Source organism: Notothenia coriiceps, unplaced genomic scaffold (assembly GCF_000735185.1).
Source record: "Notothenia coriiceps isolate Sejong01 unplaced genomic scaffold, NC01 NC01_scaffold00037483, whole genome shotgun sequence".
Classification (NCBI taxonomy): Eukaryota; Metazoa; Chordata; class Actinopteri; order Perciformes; family Nototheniidae; genus Notothenia; species Notothenia coriiceps.
In genome coordinates, this window is record NW_011370184.1 from 130,563 (window position 1) to 140,348 (window position 9,786).

Consider the following 9,786-nt stretch of genomic DNA (forward strand, 5'->3'; position numbering starts at 1 on the left):
TACATACGAAGAGAAGACGTCCACCTACTCCTCTACACCAGTCTGGTTCACTCTGACCATTTTACGTCGATTCAGATAAAAGAGAGGAGCCCACAAAAGATTTTTATACAACACACCACTCAAATAAAAAGGAAGTTTCAAAACGGCAAGTGAGAGACCATACCAACTGTCCTCGTAGTAAACACCAAATGTGTCTGACATTCATACACACACGTCCTTACCAACGTGGTTAAACACAAACCTCCTTTTCATTTTCATATTGGTTGTCCAGTAGTAACACAAAGAGGTGTCGTAAATACTTGCAACTTCGTTAGAAAACATACGTCTTAGAAGCCAGATGTATATTTTCTACTCACGAACACTCGCATTGCCTCGTGGTCGTCACACATCAACCAACTGGTTTCACAGAACACGATATTCACTTCACACAACGGTCAACCACGTTTGCAACCAAAACCATAACATACATCAATCAACTCCCACGTCACGCAAGTAACACACAGGATATACTATCACAAAACGTGACCAGACCCCACACACCCAAACACCTTAAACCCCACCATTTCACAAAAACCTGTTTCTCGGGACAACAGTTTTACACGACAAAATCGGTTAAACTTTTTTTTGACATTTATAACTAGCGAAATACACTCTAAAAAGCACACAATCGTTGACTTTTTGACATTTTGAAAGGGTGCTTTTATAAACTGAGAAGACTACTGCACTAATAACAATCGTAGCCAAATCTAAGGTCTTAATTTAACACCTTTTTAACAAGTTTAGTATGTCTCTCATCGTACCACTTATAAAATTTCTCAAGCTTAAGGTAGAAGTTGTTATTTCTACTTTTTCCAATCAGACTATAAATTTTTTGGTTGGTGTGTGATAACGACGTCCGCATAACTAGAAATATTTCACCCTGGATAGTACGATATACCAAACTTATTCAGTATCACATCTTTCCCGCTCGAACTGGAACACGCGCCACCCCATACAATTCCGCGTCACAAAACACTAAATATACAACTAAAAGTATATATAAACTATGGTCTTCAAAGAGAATACAAATATAACGTAAAATCGGCCCGTCAAGGAGTAAGCACGCGACGCTTCCACCCCATCCTCGTCGACAGACAAAAAAAACAAGAGTAACACACAACGCTCACAGAGACACTCTTGTCGTGGTGGATGTCCGGACACTTACAGTAATGTAGCAAAGCGTCGCGAAAGCTTGCCCGTTACAGGCACGCCCCCTCTCTCCGACAGAGGAGGACTCTTAACTACGCTCAACCCGCTGGGTTATCGGCATCCGCTCGTGCGCTGCATAGACACTGCAGTTGTACTCTCTCTCACAAGTCTAGACCATAGAGAGTCAGCACATAGTCCCTCGTCACTGCTCCTCCACGACAACGCGGGGAAAAATCTTCTCTAACTCTCCTCGACCCCACCTTTCTCGACAATTCAGCCCACTCCGCGCTGCTCTCACCTCACACCCCACCACACAGGAGCGTCCTCCTCCAGGACGCCTCCACTACCAGTGGGTCCTTAAACCACGACGAGTGAGCGAGGGTGTCGTAGGTGGACTACACAGTCACCCACCCCAACAACACCCCACATCCCAAGCAGGACCTCGTCAGCCTGTTGGTGAGGGACAGAAAGGCGGGTAGTAATGTCCTTCTCTAACACCCATAATTGACGTGTGAGACCTCGCGGACTAAGACTACGTTATGTGGTGCAACTACTCCACCTCTTCAGTCAGCGACGTCCCGCCCTGACGGTCAAACAGCTTCAACGGTTATGCTGCAAATAACTCTTCAACTGACTTCAGTTCATCCTCCCTGTCTCTTATCCTCCCTCTACCTCTTCCTCTTGCTGCTGTCCATATATCCATTGTTGTTTTTATAAATGTCTTACATGAAGCCTGTTTCTAGTGCTGACATCCTGGGTGATGAGTCATGAGTTCATGTGTGTAGCATTTTTAATGGCAATGTTTTGAAAATGGCAGACAAGTGAATATGTCAGATTTCTGTGTCTTACTTAGAGAACCGTGTGCAGTGTTTTGAAAAAAGTGCCAAGTTGATTTGAAAATTGGGTGCAGAGCTGAAAATGTGTTCAGAGTTTTGTAGATTTGAGCTGAGGTTTTGCTCTTTGAGTGTGAGTTTAAATAATTATGCTTTATGTGAGATTGTTGTGTGTTAGCAACTGAAAGAAAATGTAAGTTCAATGGTATGTAGTTGGTTGGACAAAGTGTCTTGTACTATAAATGAAGTGAGTGCCATTTGGTGTAAAAGTTGGGTTTTGATATGTGTTTATCTCGTTTTGGGTGCAGTTAGTCATTCTGCAGGATGTATGAAGTGTGTTGCACTTTGGGTGTAAGTGTTTTGAGAAAATGAGCCGTGTTTTCAAAAACTTGTGTTAGCAATTGAGAAACATTGTAAAGTGAGATGATGCTGATATTTCAACTTTGCATACTACCCTACAAATGACAGTGTGCCACATTTCTTGGAAAAATGTTTTAGTTCTTAGTACAACTTGTGCGTTACATGTATTTACCGAATTTCAAAGTGAATGATTGACAATGGATTGATTACATTGCTCAACAAGTCCAAATAAAAAGGAAGCTGGCAGCACAGATCAGAAGAATCAACAACGCAGTGTGGCAATACAAGGTTAGATATCTTTGAGTTCTCTTTTCAAATGTGCATTTATTGAAACGCTTCAACTTAAAAGTAGCTTTTCATTCCTCACACTTTTCACCTTTGCTTTTTTCCATACACAGATTTGTATGCAGACTGGTGAAAACATGAAGACTGTGATTCTCGCTCTCATGGTGTTGGTGGTGGTCAGCTAGGGTGGGTTCAGTGTTCAGGAAACACGAAAAGCCTGCAGTATATTCAATTCAAAGTGCTTTGTTGATGTGAGTGAAGTGTCAAGTAATAATGAGTTAAAAAAGAAAACATATATAGTGTGTACACTATGCTTTTCTCTGTGTATCGAAACCAGTAATGGTTAATGTGTTTACAACTGATTTTACAGCTAAAGGACAATTGTTTATGGCTGTAATAATGCAACATTAATTTGAACACAAATGATTTATTTTCTACCCCAGGTGAAGCGTTGACGTGTCACTGTTCAAGCATCCCTGCGATATGTCCAGGTTCAGTGGAAACCTGCGAGTTAGGTGAAGTCTGTGGCAGCATCGACGTTGGTGTTGGACCCCGTAAGTACAGTATAGGCCACTCATTCTACTGTGTCTAGTGCTCATTCTTAACAAATAAGAAATAACATACTGTATTGAGTTCAGAATCATTACTTTGATTGAAAACTTGTAGAAGTTTACTCATAATTCATGTTGTGTTTTTTCATGTTTTCACAGGTCCCTACCATGTGAGGGAGTGCATGAAAGCAGATGAATGCATGCGTCTGACTAACGCGGGAGGAGCGTATTCATGACGACATGTGCAACTGATGGACTGCCTGCAACACAACTTCCAGTATTAATAATAACCTGCTGTGCACTCAAGCACTCATAATAAAGATCAATCTGTCACAACGTTGCCTTGTCACTATCTCTTTTTCTATTGGTATTTAAAAACAACATGAATCTCATTTCAATTCCAACAAAACTTTGTATTAAAGATCAAATGCCGCATATGTGAAATCCACATTTGAATAGCCTTGAGTATTTTTCAACTATTTGAAGTGGAAAACTTTGCCATGTTGTTATGGTTTGTGTTTATTTTGTATTTTTGGCTTTTTAGCTTACTGAGTTTTACAGGCGAGCATAGGTGTCCAGTCAGAACCGACCAAATACATTTTAAAACACCTTTGTTTTTTACCGAGTGGCTTTAATAATTCTGATTTCATCATTTTCTTGTGTAAATCAATGCAGTTTGTGCTTTCCATGTTGTCAGCAATGTTGGAGGGGCTACACTGGGTTTTAACTGTAGGTTGTACTTGTAAAATATCAATGAATACACAAGATTGAGTATAACAACAACAACCCCCACACACAGATAAAACAGACTGTTTGCATGCATTCAAAGATATTACAGATTAGATCAAAAACACTGAAAAACCTTCAATTAAAATGACATTAAAGTAGTCTCAGTAAAGTTTATAGTGAAATAAATCCACATAATCCAATTGTTTTCCGGCCTGCTGCCAAGACTCTGTCAAACAGCATACAGAGGAGGAGGAAGTGAAGAAAATAATACAAATATTGAATACTTGTTATTTGTTTACTTGGAGAGGTCCCAGGCCACCTCCTGGGCCCTGCCGTGGTGCCCTTGAGCAAGACATCTGACACCCCCACTCCCATAGCTCCCCGGGTGCTGTACAATAGCTGCCCACTGCTCCTAGTACTAGGATGGGTTAAATGCAGAGGCCACATTTCACTGTGTGTGCTGTGTGCTCTGCATGTGTGACCATTAAAGAGGGTTCAGTCCCTCTGATTTTAATAAAGGTATTCTGATTCTGTATGCTCGTTAGGGTCTATTAAAGGTTACCAATATTAGCCATTTTCCAGGTTAAGAGGTATAGAGGTAATGTTTGTGTTTTCACAGGAGGTGACTTTCGGGCTTCTTTGGTCTATTCCTTTATTTCAGCTTTGCATATTGCCCAACGAAAGAACAACATTTCCCTTGGGAAAGTACAACTTGTGCCACACATGTGTCTTTACAATAACAGAGGGAATGTTTGACACTGGATTTCCCTTTAATTGTGCAACAAGCCCAAATAAAAAGAAAGCCTAAGCCTGGCAGCACACATCTGAGGAATCAACACTCGAGGAGGACAGTCGACCCGGTGAGATATCTTAACTTGTTTTGTGTGGATTTGGATTTGGATGCTTCTAGTTAAATGTAACATTTGAATCCTCACACGTTTCACCTTTGCTTTTTTCATATAGAGATTTGTGAACAGACACGTGAAAACTGTATTTATAAAGGTGAAAACATGAAGACTATGATTCTCGCTCTCATGGTGTTGGTGGTGGTCAGCCAGGGTGAGTTCAGTGTTCAGGAGAAAGAAAATAACTTCCTGTCTGTTCAATATATATATACTTTATTGGCGGAGTGTTTTTTAAATGTTTTTTCATTTACTTTTTAGTTGTTTTTCTTACCTTTGATCTTCTTTAACTGTGTTTATCTATGGACAATGTAAATTCCTCGTATGTGTGAATCTACTTGGCAATAACCCTGTTTCTGATTATGATTCTGAATCTAACAAAACAACAAAAATCAAATAACTTTGAACTGTGTTGTCTTTTATTTCCCAGGTGAAGCGTTGAGGTGTCACTGCAGAGGCACCAGAAAGATATGTTCAGGCCGAGTTGAGACTTGCCACGGTTTCAATCAAGTCTGTGGCAGCATTGTTATTCATGCTGAACCCCGTAAGTATAGGCCACTCATTCCAGTGTGTTGTAAACAATAAATAAGAAAATAAATTCCCTGGACCAGTTTAGAGTCGATACTTTCAATGTTTCATTCGTATTTTTATCATGTTTTCACAGAGGAGATCTACTACAAGAGCTGCATGAGTGCAGATAGCTGCAGGCAGATGAGTCACACAGAGGTGTCGTCTGGCTCCTGCTGCAGCCAAGATCTGTGTAACTGATACATGAACGGCATGCGGCGCAACTTCCAGTTATAATAATAATCTGCACTTATGAGCTGTGCATTATTTCCTTAATAAAGATCAACAAGTTGCAGCAATAGTTGTTGTTGTTTTTTTAAATATAGATAACTTTTTTTTCTTTTTCTTATGGAATTTTAACTTTTAGATATTGACGTAATGTTTCAAAACACTTTATACAATTCACAAAACCACACACCCAAAGTGCAAAACACCTCATATTGCAAAATGAAGCACTGCACTCAAAACTACATAAATACAAACAAAACCTTTACACCAAATGCACACACTTCACTTCTAAGACACTTTGTCCAACCAACTACACACTGTGGTGCTTTATCTAAAGCACACTCATCTTTTATATGTAGAGAATTCTGCATAAAAAGATTGTTCAAGTTTACAAACATGTGTGGAGAAACACAAATATACTGTTGTTATACTTTTACTTTTCTCCAAAACAAATTGGTGCAACATTCCTGCACAACACATACTTACAGTTGTGTAAACACAAATGATGCCTCTGTCAAATACAGAAAAGTGAAAGGAAAACTTTGAGGAAAAATAAATACAACAAATATTTTTAGAAAAACAGAGGAGAGAAAAAGACTTAGTCTGCATTTTACCAGCTCACTGGGTCTGACCACATCTCCTCATCCACCTGCAGAAGAAGCATCACCTGTAGCCTGACGGTCAAACAGCTTCAACGGTTATGCTGCAAATAACTCTTCAACTGACTTCAGTTCATCCTCCCTGTCTCTTATCCTCCCTCTACCTCTTCCTCTTGCTGCTGCCCATATATCCATTGTTGTTTTTGTAAATGTCTTACATGAAGCCTGTTTCTAGTGTTGACATCCTGGTTGATGAGTCAACAATAAAGCAGTTTGGTGTTTATGTTCATTTGGCACGTGTATTTCTTGATTGGTTCATGTGTGTAGCATTTTTAATGGCAGTGTTTTGAAAATGGCAGCCAAGTGAATATGTCAGATTTTTGTGTCTTACTTAGAGAACCGTGTGCAGTGTTTTTGCAAAAAGCGCCAAGTTGAATTGCAAATTGGGTGCAGAGCTGAAAATGTGTTCAGAGTTTTGGAGATTTGAGTTGAGGTTTTGCTCTTTGAGTCTGAGTTTAAATAATTATGCTTTATGTGAGATTGTTGTGTGTTAGCAACTGAAATAAACTGTAAGTTCAATGGTATGTAGTCGGGTATGTAGTTTTGGGTGCAGTTAGTCATTCTGCAGGATGTATGAGGTGTTTTGCACTTTGGGTGTGTGGTTTTGTGAATTGTGTAAAGTGTTTTGAGAAAATGAGCAATTAGCAATTGTAAAGTGAGATGATGCTGATATTTCAACTTTGCATACTACCCTACAATGAAATGACAGTGTGCCACATTTCTTGGAAAACTGTTTTAGTTTTTAGTACAACTTGTGCGTTGCATGTGTTTACCGAATTTCAAAGTGAATGATTGACAATGGATTGATTACATTGCTCAACAAGTCCAAATAAAAAGGAAGCTGGCAGCACAGATCAGAGGAATCAGCAACGCAGTGGAGTAATACAAGGTTAGATATCTTTGAGTTCTCTTTTCAAATATGCATTTATTGAAACGCTTCCTGTCGTAGCATTTTATTTCTCAGACTTTTTCACCTTTGCTTTTTTCATATAGAGATATGTGAACAGGCACGTGAAAACCATAGACTGTACATAAAGGTGAAAACATGAGGACTGTGATTCTCGCTCTGATGGTGTTGGTGGGGGTCAGCCAAGGTAAGTTCAGTGTTCAGGAAACAAAGAAAAAACCTTCCTGTCTATTCAATACAATGTGCTTCATTGGCATGATTGTAACAAAGAAAAAGTTGACTTTGATTTTGCCAGAGCTTCATAATGAGAAAAAATAATTATTCAAAAGATCTATGAAATAGCTAAATGCAATTAACCCTTTAACTGTGTTTGACTGTTAACATGTGAATGAATTACACTGATCAGCCATAATATTATGACCACCTGCCTAATATTGTGTAGTTCCTACTTTGCCAAAACAGCCCTGACCCGTCGAGGCATGGACTCCACTAGACCTCTGAGGGTGTATCTGGCACCAGGACGTTAACAGCAGATCCTTTAAGTCCTGTAATTTGCGAGGTGAGTCCTGGATCGGACTTGTTTATCAAGCATATCCCACAGATGCTCGATTGGATTGAGATGAGGGGAATTTGGAGCCCAAGTCAACACCTCAAACTCGTTGTCTTGTTCCTCAAACCCTTTCTGAACCACTTTTGCAGTGTGGCAGGGCGCATTATCCTGCTGAAAGAAGCCACTGCCATTAGGGAATACCGCTTCCATAAAGGGGTGTACTTAGTCTGTAACAATGTTTAGGTGGGTGGTATGTGTCAAATTAACATCGACATGAATGACAGGACCCAAGGTTTCCCAGCAGAATATTGCCCAAATCATCACACTGCCTCCGCCAGCTTGCCTTCTTCCCATAGTGCATCCTGGTACCATGTCTTCCCCAGGAAACTGACATACATACCTGGCCATCCACATGATGTAAAATAAAACGTTATTCATCAGACCAGGCCACCTTTCTCATTGTAGGAGCTTTCGGCGGTAGACAGGGGTCAGAATGGGCACCCTGACCGGTCTGTGGCTACGAAGCCCCATACGTAACAAACTGTGATGCACTGTTTGTTCTGAAACCTTTCTAACAGAACCAGCATTAACTGTTTCAGCAATTTGAGTGTGGGGGCCAGTCTTGGCTCCCCACACGCATCAATGAGCCTTCGCCGCCCATGACCCTGTCGACAGGTTCACCGGTTTTCATTACATGGACCACTTTTGGTCTGCTTCGAACGCATCAACTTTAAAGACAAAGTGTTTACTTGCTTCCTTAAATATCCCACCCACTGACAGGTGCTATTGTAACGAGATAATCCGTTATTCACCTCACCTGCTGTCAGTGGTCATAATGTTATGGCTGATCTGTGTATATCCTCCTCGAAAACAAGCTATTGTTAGGGTTTTTTAAACAGCCTTAGAGCTAAAAGACAATTATTTTGAATCATTAAAAAGGAAGTACTATATAAACTTTCCTTATTTCCCAGGAAAAATATTGGCGTGTAGCTGTGGAGGCACGGCAAAGATGTGTTTAGGCAGGGGGGAAACCTGCGGTTTGAATCAAGTCTGTTCCAGCTTTCTCGTTTTGGTTCAATCCAGTAAGTATAGGCTCATTCTAGTGTGTTGTAAAGGAAAAAAATACATTCCCTGGAACAGTTCAGAGTCAATACTTTCATTGTTTCATTCTGTTTTTTATTCATGTTTTCACAGCTGTCGACTTCTTCATAACCTGCATGAATGCAAAAACCTGCAGGCTTCTGTGTGACACTTCTTAATAAAGATCAATCAATTGCAGCAATTGTTGTTGTTTTTTTATATATAGATAACTTTCTTTTCTTTTTCTTTTTCTTTTTTTCTTTTTCTTTTTCTTTTAACTTTTGGATATTGACATTTATCTGTATTATTTCCCAATTTACGCACTTTAATTACATATATATATATATTGTTTTTGTTGATGTTACAAAATATATATATTTTTGCATATTTTATCATATTTATTTGATTTAAAAATGTAATTATGTAACATAACTTGGATTCAGGTAAAGTGAAAGTACCTGAACATTTGTATTTAGGTAACATTTCAGATATTAAAAATGACTAATAAGAAGTGGTGTAATTACACCGTTCTTTATTAGCCAAAGTCAAGTCATAAATCAAAGTCAACTTTATTGGCCAACTTTCAGTTTATGTGTACAGAGATTAAATATTGTTTCCCACAATCCCAAGGATTAAAAAATACAAATACTGTATATATAAAAAATCACAACAGTCAGATGTGGATGAATCGGCTATATTATAGTAAAACATTTTACATTAGTGCAAAAGACTTTCCATAGCAGCGTAAAAAGTGTTCGGTGCTGGATGTGTGTGTCTGTGTGTGTGGGGGGAATATTAAAGTCCAGGTCCAAAGGAGACAGGGGGGAGAGAGAGAGAGAGAGAGAGAGAGAGAGAGAGAGAGAGAGAGAGAGAGAGAGAGAGAGGTGGGAGGGAGGGGAGAAAGTTCAGCGCCTGGGGAAAGAGCTGTTAAGTCGGGTGGAGCTCGA

At 39.5% G+C, this 9,786-nt stretch overlaps 2 long non-coding RNA genes across 3 annotated transcripts; both read left to right on the forward strand.

Annotated features, from left to right (window-relative positions):
• The first annotated feature begins 1,776 nt into the window (after window positions 1-1,776).
• LOC104967604 (uncharacterized) lies at window positions 1,777-3,541 on the forward strand. Of its 2 annotated transcripts, none has more exons than XR_800747.1 (4): window positions 1,777-2,669; window positions 2,780-2,917; window positions 3,110-3,220; window positions 3,377-3,541. It is a non-coding gene; the product is annotated as an uncharacterized lncRNA (long non-coding RNA). The 2 variants fall into 2 exon arrangements; XR_800746.1 differs by having other exon boundaries at window positions 2,780-2,852.
• A 3,631-nt stretch (window positions 3,542-7,172) lies between these two features.
• LOC104967605 (uncharacterized) lies at window positions 7,173-9,035 on the forward strand. Its single transcript, XR_800748.1, has 4 exons — window positions 7,173-7,191; window positions 7,296-7,396; window positions 8,731-8,841; window positions 8,954-9,035. It is a non-coding gene; the product is annotated as an uncharacterized lncRNA (long non-coding RNA).
• Window positions 9,036-9,786: the final 751 nt, after the last annotated feature.